The sequence below is a fragment of the Peromyscus leucopus genome, chromosome 5 (genome assembly GCF_004664715.2).
Source record: "Peromyscus leucopus breed LL Stock chromosome 5, UCI_PerLeu_2.1, whole genome shotgun sequence".
NCBI classification, from domain to species: domain Eukaryota; kingdom Metazoa; phylum Chordata; class Mammalia; order Rodentia; family Cricetidae; genus Peromyscus; species Peromyscus leucopus.
Genome location: NC_051067.1, coordinates 99,029,222 through 99,050,800, shown reverse-complemented (window position 1 = coordinate 99,050,800; position 21,579 = coordinate 99,029,222). Strand labels below are relative to the sequence as shown.

The window sequence follows — 21,579 nt, the reverse complement described above, 5'->3', positions numbered from 1 at the left end:
TATATGTCATGCACTTTCATTTAGGCATATCAGTAGCTATGGAAGGTACCTAGGAACTGAAGATAGGCAATGTAAACTAACTATAAACTACAAGTGATCTTGTCAGGATGCTTAGGATTAGAATCTTTATCGGGGGCTGTTTCAAAAGAGCTTGTTAAATATAATAAAAAACTGTTAAGCTGAAGCTCAACATATACTCAAAATTCAGAATTTTATGGTAACTAAACCACACTTTAATAAATTTGTTAAAGACATTGAAAATTCATCTGATATATAAAGAAAATCAAAAGACTTCCTGATGTGACATAGAACATTACTTGCATTGGGATCTTTATGTATAGAATAGATAGAATGCCTTTGCCCATGTAAACATATCCACTCCTTATTTGTCCTCTCAAGTGAAACCATTTGCTTATTACAATTATCCTGTAGGGGCTGATATCTTGTTTGAATCATTTCTCTTGGGCAATTTCTGAGACATAGATTCCCTGTTGTTTGTCCATTGACTTTTTAATTCCTAAGATCTTGACAATAGAGACTCGATATGTGCTCCAGGTTTAAAAACATCAGAGGAGACAAACAGAAACTCATTGCTTGCTGAGTTTGAGTGCAATCTGATGGAGGCAGGTATGTGGTTAACATTGTTGCCACAGATAGAATTAAATGATTTTCTTTTAACATTCTTTTAAAAGCGATTTAGGTAGATGCTCTATGTCCTTCCCTTCCATTTCTCATTCACAAAAGAATATTTGGGCTCCAGGCACCATGACAATACTCATTTGCCACCCAAAGAACTGCCACTGCAACTCTAAGTCATATATAACAAGCCTTTTCCACGAAGATGAAGAATACACCGAGGAGGAACAACAGCATCCTGTAAAGTAGTGTTTTCCTCTGTGGGGTTTCCAGAGAATGAGCAATAGACACACCACAGATGTGTTAAAACATGAAAATACTTTAAACTGTGCTCTAGACATACTGAATGGGAAACTGAGGACGATAGGCACCTGCATGTTAAAAGTCCTTCAAGGTGATTTTGAGACACACTGGCTTGACAGCTATTGCTATGAACACAAGATCATAAATCTGAGCACCAGCAGCATGCCTATGACCATGATATTGAACCACACTGTAGATGGTTTGTATTTAGTAAATGTTAAGTCTCCGAGCCTTGGTTTCTATGTAGGCTATATGATAATAGCACCCAATTGTTGTTATAGCATTATAACATGAGTTATCTCATAGTCTTCATAAATGGTAACCCAAGGTCATTGTGGTTGAAATGGTTTTTCTGCTGAGGACCTCACAACTTCTTCTGTCATTTAGGGAACCTACTTGGGTTCAGTGGGTCATGGATAAATTTCAATCCCCCAAGATCATTGGACTGAGATCCCTAGTCCTTTTGTCTTCAAATCCTTCTCATACTTTGAATAGGGAAAGCATCAATCTTTGTCCTGATTGACTCTCCTTGCCTCCCCCATCTGCCTTCTACTTTTGAAACAAGCCAGGGAATGTTCATTGTTATTTTAAAGATTATGTGACTATATCAGTGACTTTATGAGAATTCTTATTTTTTAGAGCAACTTATTAGTAACTTTACACACACACAAATTATTGTTGTTATGTAAGATTGCATACTTGCAGATATACTTCCTTAAGGTCTCAGTGTGAAATCTTAGGGGTGGAGTGGGAGAAGCATTAGTCTCTTTATCACAAATCCCACTTTATGACTTCCCCAAGACTGTATGCCTGTTGGGGTTTTTTGCTTTTTTCTTTGGGGGCCCACGACCCAGCTCCCAACTAAATTCTCACACAGAGGCTAATTCTTACTTATGAATGCCCAGTCTTAGCTTGGCTTAGTTTCTAGTCAGTTTTCCTTAACTTATTCTAACTGCCTTTTGCCTCTGGGCTTTTCCTGTTGTCTAACTTCTGTAAATCTTACTCTGTGGCTCACTGTGTAGCTGAGTGGCTGGCTCCTCGAGTCCTTTTCCTTCTCTGGCTCCTCGAGTCTAGATCTCCAATCCCTCTTCCCAGAGTTCTCCTTCTATTTATACTCTCTGCCTGCCAGCCCCAACTATCCTTTCTCCTGCCTTGCTGTTGGCCAACTCATTATTAGACCATCAGGTGTTTTAGACAGGCACAGTAACACAACTTCACAGGGTTAAACAAATGCAACATAAGCATTTGTAACATACCTTAAACTAATATCCTACTACACTGTACTAATAGAAATGCCTTGGAGAGCCCAGAGTACAGTAATATGATTAAACACCGACTTTACTGATTCCCATGAAAAGCATGTATTTAGAGATGACTACTACATAAAACCTCCTTGAGTAACTATGACTTTTACTCATCTAACTCTTAGATTGAAGAAGCATGCCTTCTTACATATGGAGTAATCCACATCTCTAAGTCAATTTGACTAGATGAAATAGATAATCCCAGCAAAGCATAAAATTTATTGTTGGAATGAAGATGACTGTCACAGAATAATGTCAAGAGTGGGTATAGAACTGGTTGTTTTCAACTTTAGGATCAGAATTTCACTGGTCACTATTGAGAAGTGATTTGTTCTACCCATTCTCACATAAAACTTTAGATGTACCCAAAATATATTTTGTTGAAATAATTGATAATGACAATTGAAATCATTTACTGAGTATCTTCTTATAAACATGTTACACACATATTTAAATAATAGCATTGGCAATAGCTTATGGTGTTCGGTGAGTATATGGGATTCCTCTTTGACCAACAACTCAAAAAGATATAACCCATTTCTGTCACTAGCCATTTTATTTAATAGCATATGATGTCTAACATGGGTGCTTTCCTCCCCGTTATACTGTAACTCAATTTAAATTCCTTTTATATATGTATACAATTCACGAAGACTCTATGGTAGTGGATTTCCATATGGCTTTTCAAAAAGCCATTACTATTAGTTATCCCTCCCCATAGTTCTTCTTCTGTCTTTTTCTCCCATCTCTGGCCCTGTTTAATGCACCTGTTCCAATTTTCCCTTTGTCCCCTTATAACAGTATATTTTATATCCTCTTCCTTAGAAGATCCTCTCCTGCTGGGCAGTGGTGACGTATGCCTTTAATTCCAGCACTTGGGAGGCAGAGGCAGGTGGATCTCTGTGAGTTTGAGGCCAGCCTGGGCTACAGAGCAAGATCCAGGAAAGGCACCAAAGCTACACAGAGAAACCCTGTCTTGAAAAAAAAAAAAATCCTCTCCCATTCCCCCATTGTCCCTTACTAGCTGCCTAACCTCTGACGGTGTTTTAAATGAAACATACAACACCCCTCACCTCAAGGCTCAAGGACACATGCAATCGAGTGGGCAGAAAGATTGCAAGAGCTGGAGATGGTGAATTATTTTAAGAAAACAGTATTTTCCAAACAGACACAATAGAACATGTCCACATATGAACTCACAGAGACTGTGGCAACATGCACAAGACCCGCACAGGCTCAAACCAGACAAAATCCCAGCATGGAGTAGAGAAAGTGGTCACAAGGTCCTGCCCCAGCCAAGAAGACAATCACAAATGATACCTGTTAGGAGGAGCTAAAAGTCAGTTTTCTTTAATGGAGTGGCACTGGGCCCATATCAACTATACTCCAGGACAGCATAGGCCCCCATTCTCAGAAAGAGCCCCCACACATCGAATGATTAGTCATTTCTTTTTCTTTTGTTTGTTGCTTTGTTTTAAGGAGAAAAAGAACAAGAAGTTGGGTGGGTATGGATGGGTAGGATCTAGGAGGAGTTGGGGGACAGGAAAGAATATGATAAAAATATACTATATGAAATTCTCAAAGAATAAAAAAGTATTTAATCACTGCATTATACATACATGAATAAAAATTTGAAGCAGAAGGTAGGCTTTAGGAAGCAGCATAAAACGTTACATATTCAGTTCTTTTTCCAATTCACTGTCTGAACATACGTATTTATTAGATGAATATATTTTAATAAAAACTTACTTCTTCTGGTGATTATTTTCAACATTTATTTTAACTCCCAAGTTAGATACTTTCAGGAGGTAAAGGGTAGTGTCTTTTTCTGATATGATAGTAGAATTACATGCTCTATGTTCTGGCCTTTGTGTTTATCCTTCAGTTGCTTTTAAACATAGCTTCGAAACACATTACCAATAAATTGCAGGTAACAGCTCCCAAATATGAAACTACAAATTTGAAAATAGCCTCCATGTTCAAGATGGATTCCTTTAAAAAAAGTTTCTTAGAGAACGTGGAGTTTGTTTTGTGCGTGATCTTTGTTTTGGAATTTTTAAATCTTATATAATTGCCTTGGTTTGTTTATGTTCTCTTTTTTTATGAGAGGTGTGGGGGGGGAAAGATGGAAGGAAGGAGGGAGAAGAAAGAGAGAGAAAGAGTGAGAGAGAGAGAGCATGAAGTTGAAGTTGGATGGGTAGGCAGGTGGAGAAGATCTGAGAAGATTTAGGGGAAGGGAAAGAATATGATTAAAATACATTGTCTAAAAAGTATAATAATAGAAAAAAGAAATAAGATAGTTCTTAGTGTACAAAAACTATAATTATTGGCAAAAGCATATAGTCAATCTAGATTATTTTGTATGAAATTTAAAAATTTCACAGAGACTATAATTTTTAATTTTTACATTCTATATCTATATACAACAACCTGTAAATAAATATACATTCAGCAAAAGGATTTAGCTTTAAGGAGACTATTTTAGAAAGAGCGGACTTGAACTGTGCTATGTTTCAGCATTCTCCTCAACATGCTTTTTCATGCAAAACATTTGCATTCCTTTTTCAACTGACACACGAAATGTGAGTGGTTGTGAAAATTATTTATTGAACAGTTTCTGTATCTTGTAGGTTTTTCTAGGCATAAGGATGTAGCTGTAAGGAAAATACTCTGACTTGCTGAAGATAAGATTCAACATTCAATGATGCGATGGGGTCACTGCTGAAAAAAATACACAAATATTTTAGAATCTTCCTTTCTTCAAATATTTCATCCAGTTTGAGATCTGACATCTATTATTGTTTCCTACAGTGAAAGCATTAAATCTTTCTGGATTAGAAAGGCTCTGGATCAATCTTCTCCATTTAGGTAAACATCAACAAATAAGAAATAAATTACTATGTAAAGTACATGTTAGAGTATTTGAAAAAAGTGAAAACTAAAAAAAAAAAAAAAAAAAAAAAAAAAAAAATCTAGCGGCTAGCATGGTGGCACACACCTGCAATTCTAATATTTGGGAGAAAAAGGACAAGGGAGCCACAAGTTCAAAGCCAGTTTCAGCTACATAGTGAGATCTTGTTTTAAAATTTCAAATGAAGATTCTGTAGGAATAAAATTTGTTTTATTTATTATTGTTTGCATGCATGTAAGAAAGTATCAAAAATAGGGAAAACTAATATAACAAAAGTGGACTTTCTTTTTTAAAACTTTATTTTCATGAGTGTCGCCAGCATGTATGCATGTGTAGTTTATCTGTGTAGTGATCCCAGCAGCCAAAAGAGGGCATTGGATTCACTGCAACAGGAATTGTAGACAGTTTTGATATGGCATGTGGGTGCTGGGAAGCAAACTGGAGTCCTCTACAAGAGCAGCAAGTGCTCTTAGCCACTGAGCCATGTCTCCAGCTCCGGCTGTTTGGTTTTTGAGACAAAGTCTTACTCTATAGGATAGACCAGTCTCAAGATCACTGCATAGCTCAGGTTGACCCTATACTTGCTAGAATCCTTCTACCTCAGTCTCCTGGATGGCTGGATTTACAGACCTGTGCAACCATATCTGTCAAAACAACGTTAAATAACTGAGATACATGGGTTTATGGGAACTGAGAAAATAGATTGATTTTAACACATAAAATGGCTTCAAGGATGTTAAAAATGGCAGTAGGTTGTTTTGAGGCAGTTTACTTAATAGATATGGCACAGCTCCTGCAATTGGGATATTCCCACAAGCCCCATTAGGGTCTGATGTTAGTGGTTTGGGACTCCTCAAGGCAGGATACCTTTAGGAAGAAAGGCTTTCTCCTCTCTGCTCTATTTAAAAAGAATGATTGTGGAGACCGTGTAATTTGCAAATGCAAGCCAGTGTATTTGCCAGCTCCTTGGGCACCTAGGCTGGGTTTGTGCCAGTCTCTGTTAAATGAGTCCAGTGGTTGTTCTCACACTGTTGTTATCTGTTTCAGTGGGTAGCTAGCTGTGCGATCTGGTAGAAACTAAGGACTGATAAATTCCTGTTCTCTTATGACCCTGCAAACGTGAGCCTGGGTCAGAGTAGTCCAGTTTGTTTTCTAGACTGGACTTTCTTTCCTTATGGAAAGGAATGCCTCATTTGTATAGAGGTCCAGAGAGAAAAAAGTGGCATTCCTGAGTCCTCCACTACAAACCACGAAATGCATAAATACAAGGCGTGATGTGAGGCAGCAGCTCTCTGAGCTCTTCCATAAGACGCTATTAAAAGAACAGAGTAAGAACCACTTGCAGAGCCAATGAGCCTAATTTCTCACATGCGCTGAAGCATTTGCAATTCTGTCATTACCAGTGTGGATCTGTTGTTCTCATACTGATGTATTTCCACAATATCTAGATATGTCAGGATAGCGAATTTGGGGAACAGAGCTTGTGAAATGAAGAAAATGTAGTACTATTAGTTTTTCCGAAACGGTAAGTGCAAATACTTCATTTACTCTCCATCCTCTTTTCAGCTTGCATTTAATATCAGAGAAGCATCCCATCAGAGCTTAAGATCCATATTGGTGATTGCATAGTTACATTGCGTGCTCTGCTGTTTCTTGATTATAATTGAGTCACTTACACAAATCCGAGGAAAGGCAGGAAATCAACCATTTGGGATGAATAATTCCTGCAAATTGGATGCAAGACTACATTTTATAAATGCAGATTAGGTAATAGTTCAGATTCTTGCAAAGAACCCTACAGGTAGATATAGTACATGATATCACGTGGACTCATCTGTTAACATGCTTTTAAGATCTTGCTTGCCCCAGTTTATCCAGCACAATTGTGCTAGGCATCTGTTGTCCTAGTTAATAATATTTGTCTTAGACAAAACCATCTTGGTTAGGAAGAATAAACAGTATGGGCAGCTCTGACAAAGCACACACAACATATGTAGCTATCTGGGGTAAAATGGCTTTTCAGAAATCATAGAAATTTCCAAGTCAGACAGTCCTGCTCTTAAATCCCAGCTCTGCCATTCATTAATTATACAAACTCACTGAAGATTTTTTTTCATATAATACAGTTATGTGTCTTCATTAGTAGAATGTAAAAGGCTAGTTCTGACTTACATATTAAGATTATTATAAATACTGGAGCCCGGAGAGATGGCTGAATGGATAAAAGTACTAGCTCATCTTCTAGAGAACCTAAGTTTGATTGCCAGCACACACACAGGTGGCTTACAGTCATATGCAATTCCAGTCTCATGGGATCCAATGCCCTTAATGGTACCTCACAACCATCTGTAACTCAAGTGTCAGGGTATCTGGTATCCATTTTGGCCACTGCAGGCACCAGGCATGCACATGCTGCACAGATATACATGCAGGCAAAACATCCATAAATATGAAAATATCATAAAATTTGAAAACATTATTATGAATATTGATTCACTACTTCACACACAATACAGTGAACATTACATGTACAGTTTTTAGCAAAAGTGTTTGTAAAATAAAGAAGTTTCTTTTCCTGGCATCTGCCTTTAGAAAATTACTTATGTTTTACTTTGTTTATTATTTTTATTTAAAAGATTTACATACAATATTTTGATCATATTATTTTCCTTCCCAACAGACTTAATGTTCTTTCTCTTTCTCTAAAACAAAACAAAACAAAACAAAACAAACACTCCAATGAGATAAGAAATACCAAAACAAACAAATGTACACACACAAATTATGGCCTCCAGTTTGTGCTGTTACTTACTCCTGGACGTGAGTGTTACCCTGGAGTATGCTTCATATACCCAGGGACAATCCACTTGAGAAAACTGATTTTTACTTACACAGCAAGTATCAATTTCATATAGCTTCTTGGTGAGGAGTGGGATTTTGTGGAATGTCTTTATCAAATCCACCCCTGGCAAGGCTCAGGTATCTTATAGGGAAGAGGATACAGCAAGATTGTTAAGAGCCGTAGGTGGTAGATGGCTCCAAGGAAACAATGTCTTCCAGACACAACAGGACTGATGCACATTTTAAATGAACATAAATTGAATCCTGCCCCCCCCAACATCAATGCTGTAATTCTAGCTAGTTGTGTGTAGGAAAGTGTACAAATATAAATTCAAATCATAATCATTTTAGCTAACATACAAAGGGATTTTTTTTCTTGATAATATTTTTCTACTAATGCCTCATAGTTACAGCTTTGATTCGTCTCTGTCTTTCTGTCTCACACATGATTCTTAAAGGAGGCAAATCATAGTTTCTTTTTTTCTAACCCTGTCCCCTGTCAGACATGGATGGATACATGAACTGTTGTGATTAGAAATGTCTCTGACCCTCTATAACAGTTTGAGCTCCTGTGCCTCATCCTACGACAGCAGGATGTGTGTTTTGGGGGCTTTAATTTTCCCCTTTAATCTCAGCCCCTTCAAAGAGGAATTTGTAGAGATTTATTGAGTTTCAGACCAGGATCCATTGGCCCATTGATATTCCACTCTGCTCCTTAACTCTTCCCTGCGTTTCTTCTATGGGGTCCACAGTTCATTCCTGGTTTTTGGTGTAATTCCACCTCTCAATTATTTTCCATAATGCTAATGTGTTTAAGGTTGTTTCCATTCTGAAGACCCATTGATGTAGTTAAATATCTAATACACGTGCTGCTGCTTCTTTCTTCTCTTTTCTTTCTTTCTTGTTGTTAGTGATGGTTTTAAGGAACTAGGTTGGTTCCTAGCACACATTGAACTAGTATTCTCCTCTCAAGCTATAGCCCTAGACCTCCTTTTACTTTTGATTTCAAGACATCATTCTAAGTAGACATGACTTCTCTTGAACTCACTCTTTATCCCAAGCAGTCTGAACTTACGATTCCCTTGCCTCAGTGTCCTGTGTACCAGACATAAAGATCTGTGACACTTAAACATAGATTTTTTCTTTTTTTTTCTTTTTGTTTTTGGTTTTTCAAGACAGGGTTTCTTTGTGTAGCTCTCGCTGTCCTGGAACTCACCCTGTAGACCAGGCTAGTCTTGAATTCACAGAGATCCACCTGCCTCTGCCTCCCTAGTGCTGGCATTAAAGGCACATGTCACCATGGCCTGACAGACATAGATTTTTTTCCATGTGAAGATATAACAGACATTTTTATAGTGTCCTAGAAATGCTTTATCTAAATAAAGGACAAAAAATTCCTGGAGTATGAATCTATTATAATTTTGCTACTTATATAATATATTTCCTCCAACTTACATCATGTACTATAATTTTCTAGACTGATAAATTTTGGATGTAAATATTTAGATATTGCCCATTTTCTCTTAGAATAATCCATACCCTGCAGCATCAGGAAAGAAACCTAAGGAAAGAAGAGCAGAGTCATAGAGACAAAGCCCCAACACTGAACATGAAAAGCTCCAGAAAACTAAGGAAATGGGAGAATAATCTGACCATGCAATTGTTGGTAATAAAAGATTGACAATGCAATGGCTATTTATTTTCCAAAAAAGTGCATTGATTACAATGTCGCACTACAGAGCTAAACTTCATCCAAATACTATTGTGCTTGCTTCCAAATAGATTTAAGACCCTTACCCACCTCCATTTTCCAATTTCTTTCCCTGTTTCTATTCTTAATTCACATAGATGACTTATAACAAGATAGAAAGGGACTGCTCACATACTTCTCTAGCTCCTTGTCTCCTTCAGAGTAGAGATACAGTCCTTTCTATATGATAGGAGCCCAAGGAAGAGAATCAGGTTTGATAAATAAAACATCAGAATGCATCATTAGAAGACGCAGAACACTTATGCTGAACATTAGCAAACTTTGTTCTTCTTCAGGTCCGTGTTACCCAGTGAGGTTGCATTGCTGCTGTGAGGCAGGCGTTCTGACAGACACATACATGTACACTGAAGGACTTGCCCGAATTCTATCACAACAGAGTGTCTCCTGACTAGAACAACAAACAGAGCTTATCACTGTGTGATAGATAGTTTCATAATTTACTGGAATATCCCTCTCCATTCGTATGTGAAAATCTCACCAAGTGGAGGATTTCTTTCCTTACAGCTTTGCATGTAACACACTGAGAATATTGATTTCCATAGAAAGAAACCCAGTAACTCCTTAGTGAAGACGTGTTTTTTTGAGACGCTTAGACAAGAGCAGTGGAAGTGTTAAAAGTCTCTATCCACTGTCCAAGGTTACACTACTAGGACAAATGCAGATCAGAAATCATGAATGCCATCTGCTCACCAATTTCCCGGTGCTGCCAGGTTTTAATGGGAAATAGAGGGTTATCCCCTCCCTTGTCTAGATCTCTATTCTTGCCATTCAATATTCATAACAAAACACCACATTTCTAGGATACAGAACTTATGGGCTCCATCTTTTACCTTAATGCATTGAACATAATGTACTTTACTTTGTATTCTTCAGTGATCTTATAATGAAAATTGATTAGAAATCAAAGAAGCAGTGGTGATGGGTACTGTGTTTAGAGTAACTCTCTAAAATCCAATCATAATGATTCACATTGTCTAACCCAATAAACATTCTCATTCATATTGCACCACCCCTCCACCTGCTGGAAACTCATCAGAATAAGAATGTGGAAAAAAATGAGGAAATAATCAGTATAATTCCATAATCATAATTAATGCTGATAAGCCAAATGCTAAAGCAATGGCATTTGGGAAAAAATTCAATACAAAAGTAGAAACTAAATTTTCCATTTCAAATGCAGAAATGAGTCACTTTCATATTTCTGTGACTTTTTAATCTATAAAATAGACTATTATTTATATTTCCTTAACTCTGCATGATGCCCCAAAAGGAACTTAATGGTTATGTACTTCTAACCATAGATAACCAGAAGATATCCCTGACAGAGAAGATATCTGCAGTTCCCCTTGATTGTATGAATGTTGTTACATTTTGGATTCTCTTTTATTAACCTTTTTGAACAGCAATGGTGTAAGAAACAACAACTAAAAAAGTCATAGTTTTTCATTTAACTAGAAAACTTACTGAGGAGTGGGAGATTCACATAGTAACTGAAGCATCATTGGGCAATGGTTTTAGTAGCATTTTTCCCCCTCAAAACTTGTATTCAAATTCATCTGCATTGGGAGGTAGAATGTGTTTAGAGTCAATGTTTTGGTGCTGTGGTTAAGATTATATTGAATCATCAGAGTAGAGCTTCTAGAATGAAGAAAAGTTAGAGGGATAAGGAGATATACAAAAGCCCCATGTGTCTTTTACCATGTAGTTTACCAGGCTACCGTGGGAGTCTAGCATCAAGAAAGCTATCATCACATATGACTTTTGCCATCAGATCAGAAACATGAGGCGAAATAAAGCCCTTTATTTTATAAGGTCTTCTGACTATGGTGCTGTGTTATTAGATAGTCACGACACCAACAACAAAAACAAGACAGTGTGTGGTGATGGCTGTAGTCTTTTTCTAACTACAGCTTTTTTTTTGGGGGGGGGAACTGCAAAGAAAACAAGACACTACACAAAGTAAACTCTCCAGAAGCTAAAAGCAAATGTGTTACAAATTCAACTAAATCACATATCAAAATAGAAAAAATATGTGCTTTTTATGAAAAGGGATAATCATTCCCTTTTATGCACACAGTCAGACTTTAGAATTTATATGTTTTATATCTATGGCTTCAGCTATTGATTAAAAATAGTGAATTTGCGAGAAAAAAAAAACAACATCTGTGCTAAATAAGTAAAACCAAGTTTCTTTTTATTTTTCTAACTACTGCAGCATAAAAACTCATGATATAGATTTTATTACACATTGTAAGGAACAAAGAGAAAAGTTAAAACCTTAAAGGAGGATGTATGTAGGTGACATACAAATACTCCAGCATGTAGGGTAGTATAGTGTCCGCAGCTTTAAAAATCCACAGAGGGTCAAAATCCCAAATGCTAAGTGATAACTATGCGTGCATGAGTATGTGTATGAGCATGTGTATGTGTACACTCATGAGTGAGTATATCCAAGAAGCTATGCCTCGTTGAAATAAGATTGATGCGAGAATCAAGTGGCTTTATCTGTGCAACAATACTCTCTTGTAAATGCTGTTGCTAGCCCTCTAGTGTCATTTTGCAACAAGTTTGCATACCACATGATTATTTTAAGTACTATGAAGTGCAATCTATACATATCATTTTACATTAATTTTTGGTAGATGTGTCATACTCCATAGTCAACATGGTAGCAACATTTATGTCCAGTCATATTAGTAAACTTATAAAGGATAGTGTGTTCAGATAATTGTCCCAGTACGCTAGTATTTTTGAGGACTCATTGTCTTCTTACCTGAGTTCTCAGTGGGTTCTACACCATACTCAGACTCAGTCCTGGGCCTCCCTTATCTGGACTGCCCAAGATCCTACTCTTCTCCTCTTTGACAGCAACACGCTTTTGTTTCTGAAAATTGTGAGAATATATGGTATCTGTCCTTCTATGAACTGGTGTATTTCACTCACTGTCCCATCCATGTTGTTGCAAAGGACAGAATTTCATCTTTTATGGCTAAATAGCATTCAGATGTCTCTCTGCCCCCATCACTGATGGACACCGAGCTGGTCAGGCTGCAGTGAATGTGGGAGTGCGGCCACCTTGGGTGCCTTGACTCCACTTCCTTTCACCTATGCTCACCCATGTGACGGATGGCTGACAAGGCACTTCCCATTTCAGTTCTGAAGGAAATGCTCACCATTTTTCTATTGCGGCTATGTTATTTTCATTCCCATCACTTACCAGAATTTCCATTTCCCTGCACTTTCACCAGTCTTTGTTACTTTTTTTTGTCTTTTTTTTTTAATACAAAGAAAATATTTTTATTTGTGTATCAAAGACTAAGGTTAGTTAACAACTGACGTCAAGACACAAAAAAGGTTTGAGAAGCTACAAATAATCACTGTTGGATTGACTCAACCTTCCTTGATTATTTTAAAGAGCATCTGATATGCTCATAATCTTAAGCATGATGTATCCAGGTGACAGAATGATAGTTTCTTTCCATTAATCCTCAGCTTCTTTCTTTTTTTTCTTTTTCTTCTTTTTCTCTGGACTAGGAATTGCTGTGCTGGTGCATGGCTCTTTGTCGGAAATCGGCTCTTCCTTAATGTGTTTCTTTTTATCCTTCTTCTTTTTCTTCTTTACTGATGGCTCCTCTTCTACTACCTGTTCTTCTTCCTTCTCTGCCTCCTCCACCACCTCCTCCTCCTCTTTTTTTGTCTTTTTAATAAAATTTATTCAAACTGTTTTTTGTTTGTTTGTTTGTTTGTTTTTGAGACATGGTTTCTCTGTGTAGCTTTAGAGGCTGTCCTGGAACTCGCTCTGTAGACCAGGATGGCTCAATCTCACAGAAATTCACCTGCCTCTGCATTTACAAGAGAGTATTGTTGCACAGTATTGAGTGCTGGGATTGAAGGTGTGTGCTGCCACCACCACCACCCAGCCAAACTGATTTTTAATTTGCATTTCTTTGATATTAGTTAAGCTGAGTATTTTAACACACCCATAATCCGTTACAGGTCTTCTTTTAGGAATATCTATTCAGATTATTTATAAATCTACAATTGAATTTTTACTACTATATTGCTATTGATTCCTTATATATTTTGAATATTAATCCCTGTCAAACTAGTACTTTACAGATCTCATGGATGAAAAAAAAATATAAGATCACATTATCACGGTGAACAACAAACCTAAAAGGATCATTGAAACAAAAGCTTAGAAAATATTTAATACAGTTGTACCTGCCTTTGTGGTAGAAACTCTCAACAACTTAAGTATAAAGAAACTTACTTTAACTCCAAAAAGGATATATATTCAGACCCATGCTGCCAGTATCACACTGATAGGCAAAAAAAAGAACAAGTTTCCTCTAAGACCTAGCACAAGGCAAGGGTACTTGCTTCAGCCTTTTTAATTCAACACATTGAGACAATTAGCAAAATCATTCAGGCAAGAGAAAGAAACACAAGAATCTTAAATCAGAAAGGAAGAAGTCAAATTATCCCTGTTTGCAGATGACTTGACTTTTATATATATAAAAATACTAAAAGCTCTCACAAAGAACAATTACAGTCCAAGAGTAAATTTAGTGATGGACACAAGAACTGCAGGCATCACCAAAGTGTTTGCTGAACAGATAAATCAAAGGAACAGTGTCATTCACTATAGTAACAGTCATATGGAGGAATACAATCTTAGCCAGGAAAGATCTTTAAAATAAAAATTACTGAAAAGATATCCACATTGATGTTTGACCAGAACTAATATTGTAAAAACTCCCAAACTTCCAAAAGTCACTCATGGATTCAGTGTAACTACTACCAAAGTGCTACTGATATTTTTCACACAGAGAGAAAAATAATAGAATTCATATGGGACCACAAAAGATAGTGAGTAATCAAAACAATCCTGGGCACAAATAGGAAAGTGGGATAGGTATAATATTCTAATTTTAAAAGTTCAACAAAACTGCAGTAAGGAAACAGCAATGCACTTAGTTACACACACACACACACACACACACACACACACACACACAAGAACACGATAGACAAACCTGAAATTAACTCATGTATTTATAGATAACTGATGTCCAAAAGCTACCAGGGTCATGTGGTACAGAATGGATGATCTCTTCAGAAAGTGGTACTTTGAAATGTTGATATGCAAATATAGAAGAATAAATCTTCATGAATATTTTTAGTGGATACAAAATAAAATCAACATGCAACAAAGATACACATGTAATATCTGGAACTATGAAATTACCCCTCCCCCCAAAAACATGTCATTCAAAATGTCTGTATTTATTCAATTTTTGTCAGCAGCAGAAAGCAAAAATGGAGAAGGTATTTACACAAAACTATGAAGCTTCTACTCAGCAAGAAAAGAGTTGAAAGAGTGAAGATGCCTACTGACTGCAACATGGGGGCATGTGGAATTTGAATCTAACTTGATAGGTCTTGGCACAAACAGAAGATTCCAGATATCTGAAAGCACATGTTAATGAAAGACTGACTTAAAGTGAGAGAGGCCTCAACCCTACATAAAGAACTACAGGCAACCAGGAATGCTGAGAACAAAAGAAACCACATTCCCCAGGAAGAGTGCACCAACTGGTTCTCCAGTACCAAATGGTCATCCCTGAAAACATGCATACATGTAACACTATACAGACTGAGTAGGCTATATTTAGAGATATATGTGTATATGCATATACATGTATGCTTGTAACAATAATTAATGACAAAGAGGATTTAAAAGAGCAAAGAGGGTAATATTGGCAGGTTTGGAGGGTAGAAAAGGAAAAGAGAAATGATGTGATTATATTACAATCTCAAAAATAAAAGAAATAACTAAAAAAGACAAAATAAATAAATAAATTGTAAGAGAAAAATTAAAACTTCAATTCTAAAACTGAAGTTGAATTGGAGAATCTGAGTGAGAATCACAGTCGTGCCATGCGGTTCAGACAGAAATAGCTTTTATACCTTTACTTAAGCCCCAACAGAATGCTCTCTCTAAGACAAACAGGTAGTGTGATGTGTGTCCTGCTGTTATTGTTGGTCTCAATTCCAATGCTGAGGAATATATTATACAAATCATTGGCTCAGGTAACCGAGGCTAAGGGATGATATCACTGAGTTTGCACCTGTGGTCCCTGCCACTACTGTCCCAGCTCTCTCTCAGTTATGTACTAGTTCAGTTAACTATTTTACTTTCCTGGATTCTCTGCCCCAAGCAGAGAAGGAATGGGGGCCACATCACACTGATAGCTCTCCATGCTCTTATCTTTCTATGAAATTTGACTCAGGGACCTAGGAACATCGCATAGGGCAGTGAGGTCAGGTGTATTGATTTCCATCTTCCTCCTTTTAAGATCATCTGAGGCTGGCTGAACTTTCAACTCACAATTACTGATTTCAATTGTTGTCAAATGTCCAAGGCACTGAATTACTCGGAAAGCTCATGACAATGCAGCTCTAACTCTGCAGGTCTAGACTTGAGCTGGGATTCTTTTCTCTTGTGTGTGGCTTCTGGGTAAAGTCAGTATTGCCATTCTGTAGAATGTATTTTGACTTGCAAGACCTTATATAATTGTCTCCTTCTGATTTCCTCTTTTTGTCATTTTTTTCTGTCCCAAAGATTGTGACATTAAAACTGGTAATCATGTGTTCCACCACATCTCTTGTACTTTCCTGTATCATACACAGGGACTTCAAACTGTTCCCTTTGAAAGTAAACTCCACTTTCCCCAAGTACCTGATTTGGACACTCTGATTTACTTGTGGGTGGCACATAGTAGGATTTTAATAAATAGTCATGATTTAATTTCTCCATTTTATAATTTGATTGTGGATATGGAGATTTTTTTCCCCTAAATTCTGCTACACAATGTGTTCGTGGAACAGTGTGTAGGTGTGCATGTATACATACATGCATAATTCTTTGAAAGATCAAGCGACTTGGTATATAACAGTGAAAAGATTAGCAGAGATTTTAAAACCAAGTGAGCCCTCTTGTTTTCTTATGACATTCAATATAGTAGCACAGAAAAGTGATACGGGGGTGAAGGAGGCAGTTGCATAATTGAATTGCTTAATTTAGAAAGAACCTGACATTTTCCCTAGGCACAGGAAACAAACAGCGGCAAGTCACACCAGTTGGCATCAGACCAGCAATTTGGGAAACAATATGACATTCCAGAAAGTAGTCATTATAAAACTTCTGCACAATACTCAAAAATAGCAGAAATGCAGCATATGTGATCTAAGGGAAGTCCTTTTCCTTCAAAGTATATGTTTAATTAATGTTAACACTTACAGAATCTGAAAATGCTAAACTTTTGAAAAAGCATGTGCATGTACTCAGTAAACTTAGGTATTCAGATCAGTTTCATCTTCTGCCACCAGCGATTTGGGAATGAGCAGAATTTATTTAGAATTCTTCCCTAAAACTTTATTATATATGCATCATCTGGATGTGAGCTGCATTTCACATGGTTTTTCATGAGTTCAAATCTCATCGTTATCATAGAAGCACGAAGTGACTATAGGCAACCACAACTCCTTTGCAGAAATTATTTTTAAAATGTAGCATATTGTAAGACACCTTTAACAATAAAGTGTAGGCTAAAACTGAGACATTTTGTCAATACATAATATGCATGAGATGTTATGTGAATATTACAAGGAAATTATAGCAAAAATAACACACAAAGAAACTTTTTTTGCTGATTTACATCTTGATTGTTACTGAATTATGCTTCTTGGTTTGTTTCTTATAGAGAAGGGGCAATAAGAAACAGTCACAGAATGAGTGACATTTTACTGTTACCTTCAGATTTTATTTCATCCAATTTATCTTACTATACTTCACACACACACACACACACACACACACATATTTACTACCAGCCAATTTTACTTAAATCAGGACCACCTCAAAATATTTTGTTAGTCATTCATGATCTTAAAAAAACTCAAAAGCCTAGTTCCAGACACAAAACCCATGAACTCTGTTTGTTAACCACAACTTTCTTGGATATGTGTAGCTACAACCCCTTATCAAAGAAGTCTCTCCTTATAGCAAATAGAGCCCATCACAAGAAATCAAAACTGGACACAATGCAGAGATCAACAGAATGTGAGGAGCCCAGCTCCAACAGACAAAAATACATCACAGCTCCTGTATCTATGTCTAAGGGAACTTTGCCTATGAGGGGATAGACAGATTGCACGAACCAATACACCATGAAGTCTTCAGTGAAACAGCTTTTCATGGAAATGCTGCATGAACAATATCAATAGACATGCTAATGTGGAAGAGGGTACATTTTACCAGGTCCCATTCCTGGACAAAAAAACTACAGGAAGCTAGAAACTAATGAGAGAAAAATTATCCTCTTCTAGAGATGAGCCCCCTTATTGGATGTCCAAAGAAAAATAATCAGCCTGAAATCATATACACACAAACAACAAAAATAAACTCAGCATAAATATACATATATATAGTTATACATGTTTGTAACATATATATATATATATATATACATATATATATGTAACAATACTAGTCAAAGGGGAAAATGGCTATTAAATTGAGAGTTGGGAGACACAGGAGGCCTTTAAGGAATGGAAGCTGGAAGGGGTTTGGGGGAGAAAAGAAAAGAGGGAAGATGTTATAATTCTATAATTCTATTTCAATTAAAAACATTTTTTTAAAAAGCCATGAGACATTTGTTTTGTAATAAGTAAGGCAGTAGCAATTATATATTATTATTATTACTATAATCCATACTCCTTTAAAGGTAAGGTATCAAGACTTCTCTTTCTCCCTTCTTCATCTCAGCAAAGATCATTTTAGCCCCAGGATTGTCTTTTTTTTTTTTTTTTTTTTTTTTTTTTTTTGATTCTGCAAATAATCTCAGTATATCCTCTCCTCAGGTGAGGACTTTGCTCTTGTTGGCATCTGTGTAAGAGCATCCAGTGGCCTGGCCTGTCATTCACTGAAACAGACATGAAGGTTTAGTCCAGTCTTCTGCTTGTCTCCCTTTCCCACAGTCTAGCAATGAGTATTCTTCCAAACAAAAATCTTGCCTTTCTCCATAGCACTCTTTTTAATTCTCCATCCACAGGACAATACTTGGGAAGTTACAACCTGCAGTGGGGTGGCCAGCTCTCTACAGCTGACTTTTTAAAAGATAGTTTCTACATATTCCTTTTCCACCTTGTGCTAACATTCTCTCCTGCATTTCACAACAGAATGACATTTTGAAATGAGTCTACCTACACTAACTGGTAGATTCTCATCATCTAAAGTTTATGGTTTACTTCATAGTTCCCTCCTGGAGCTGAATGTTTTATAAATTTTAACGAAGTGTAACAGCATATATGACCTTTCTAAATTTTTTGTCAACTTAACACAAACTAAGGTCATCTGGGAAGAGGGAACCTCATGGGAGAAATTGCCTCTGTTGAATAACTCTGTGGGCATGGCTGTGGGGTGTTCTCTTGATTAGTGTGGTTGATGTGGGAGGGTTCAGACTACTATTAGTGCTGTGACTCCTGGGCAGGAGGTTCTGGCCTACATTAAAAAGCAAGCTGACCAAGCAAGGAGGAACAAGCCTGTGAGCAGGGTTGGTGGATTTTAAGATTTTCTTCTTTTACTTTGTATTATGAACTTAGTGTGCCACAGTATTATCTTTCTGGATGTATCATTTATGGATTCTCATTGGTTAAGTGAATAATATCAAATTGTTTGGATGTACCAGTGTATATATTCACCTAGTGAAGGGCATGTAGCTTGCTTCCGTGTTTGGCAATCACAAATAATGCTTCTGTAAACATTTTCATACAGGCCTTTCTGGGGACATAATTTCAACTTGTTGGGGTAAATGCTAAAGACTGTAGGAACTTAATCACACAAAGTATGTTTTGTTTTGTGAGAAACTGGCAAACTGTCTTCTAAAGTGAATATATCAATTTCTCTTGCTGACATCCTCATCTGCATCTGCTTGTATCAGGGTTTTGACTGTGGCCATCCTAACAGGGATATTATTCATAAGTAATGCATTACTGGATGATGATATAGAACATTGTCTCAATTGGTTATTTTTCATTTATATAATCTTACTAGCTTTAGTGTCTGTTTATATTTTATTTATATTATTTTTATTTGTTTCTTGAGCTTTCCTTCTCTTTTTTAGAGAAGTTTATTATAAATTCTTTGATAAGGGCTTGAGATAGAGGAAGGAAGAGGGTAAAGGAAAAGAGAGAAAGAGAGAGAGAGAGAGAGAGAGAGAGAGAGAGAGAGAGAGAGAGAGAGCTCAGAGTACCAGAAAAAGTATACATAGATTCTGACTAGCATCCAAAAGCTAGAGACAGAAGATAAAAACAAAAACAAAAACTGCAAGAAATTATATTTCTGTGTCAGGACTCAGAAAGTTGGCCTGACCCAACAGTACCTTATGGTGGCTTATAGGGATGGTGTTAGGGGGCAGAAATTCAGGGAAGGATATGTAGATTACTCTGTTAAAAGGGCTAATTATTCATTCTATCTCTTTACCATGGCTTAAGAACCTAGTTTTCAACTGGTTTCTTTGCTTTTCTTTTGTTGAAAAGGACAACAACAATAACAAAAACAGAAATAGCAGCAAAAAATTACAAGATACCCAAGGCTCCTCCTCCTTTTCTCTACGTGAGGCTGTTAATATGAAATGTACCATGTAGATATGGATGCTATTTGAAAAGCCATATGAGTTCACCGAAAAAAGTTGTACAAAATATTAGAAGTGCAAACTAGATATTGGTTCCTGTGAGGTGGGGGGGGGACAGGGAAAGGGAGGGGGAAGAATATTAATGAGATTTTATGCAGGCGACCCTGTTTCTTTACCACTGTATTGTTTGTGCCGTGGACTTCTGAACGTGGTACCTACAGTAGCAAAGAAGGAAGTTTTAGCCAGTGAATCCTGAGATAGGTCTGAATAAATGATCCTGTGTCATCAAGTCTGTTTTAGGTCCTGCTGCTTTTGAGTGTTCAACTTGTCCACATGAGGATCACACTGTGCTCCTGACAGCAGCTCCATCTTTTCAGTAGGAACAGCAAGCCATACGGTGAGAAGATGACTCCATTGGATAGCTTCTTCATATCTCACCCAATCATGGTAGCACGTAGTCCTCCCGTTTTCCTTTCTTGTCCCAAATGTGAGCATACGGAGAGATCACAGAGCATGTGATCTCCTAAACTGAGTGTGAATGCTTGACAGTGGTGGGTAAAAGACTTGTGACATCTGGAAGATAGTTGCACAAAATGGAGAAAAGAGACAGATCAGAGTGCAATTGTTCTCTTAGAAACATCAGAGGCAGAAATGGTCAGTCATATCAGCACAAGAAATTCTGGACACTATTGTTTTTGTTTCAACTTGATTGATGACATGAATCTATATAGATGTTGAAACCTTTCCTGGGGGATAGCACATAACTGACTTAATGAAAGATGATTCTATGTGGTCGTTAATCTTGATTGTCAACTTACTTGGGGCTGGAATCAACAAGAAATATCCCTCTGGGTGGGCCTGTGAGGACATTTTCAACCAGGAACAGCTGAAAGGAAAAGACCCTTCCGTAGAGTGTATAGAACCTTCTGCTGTTGGGCCAGACATAAAGAGGTATGTGAGAAAGTCAGGGCTGCATGCTTGAGTGCCTTCATTTCCTGCTGCTGAGTGAGTGGATCTTGTTGTAAGGCTGCTCCTGCTCCTGCTGCTGCTGCTCCTGCTGCTGTTGCTGCTCCTCCTGCTGCTGCTGCTGCTGCTGCTGCTGCTGCTCCTCCT

General features: G+C 37.2%; 1 pseudogene; it reads right to left on the bottom strand.

The window, feature by feature from the left end:
* Window positions 1–18,516: 18,516 nt before the first annotated feature.
* Window positions 18,517–18,857, bottom strand: LOC114706283 (annotated as a pseudogene).
* Between the last annotated feature and the right edge of the window lie 2,722 nt (window positions 18,858–21,579).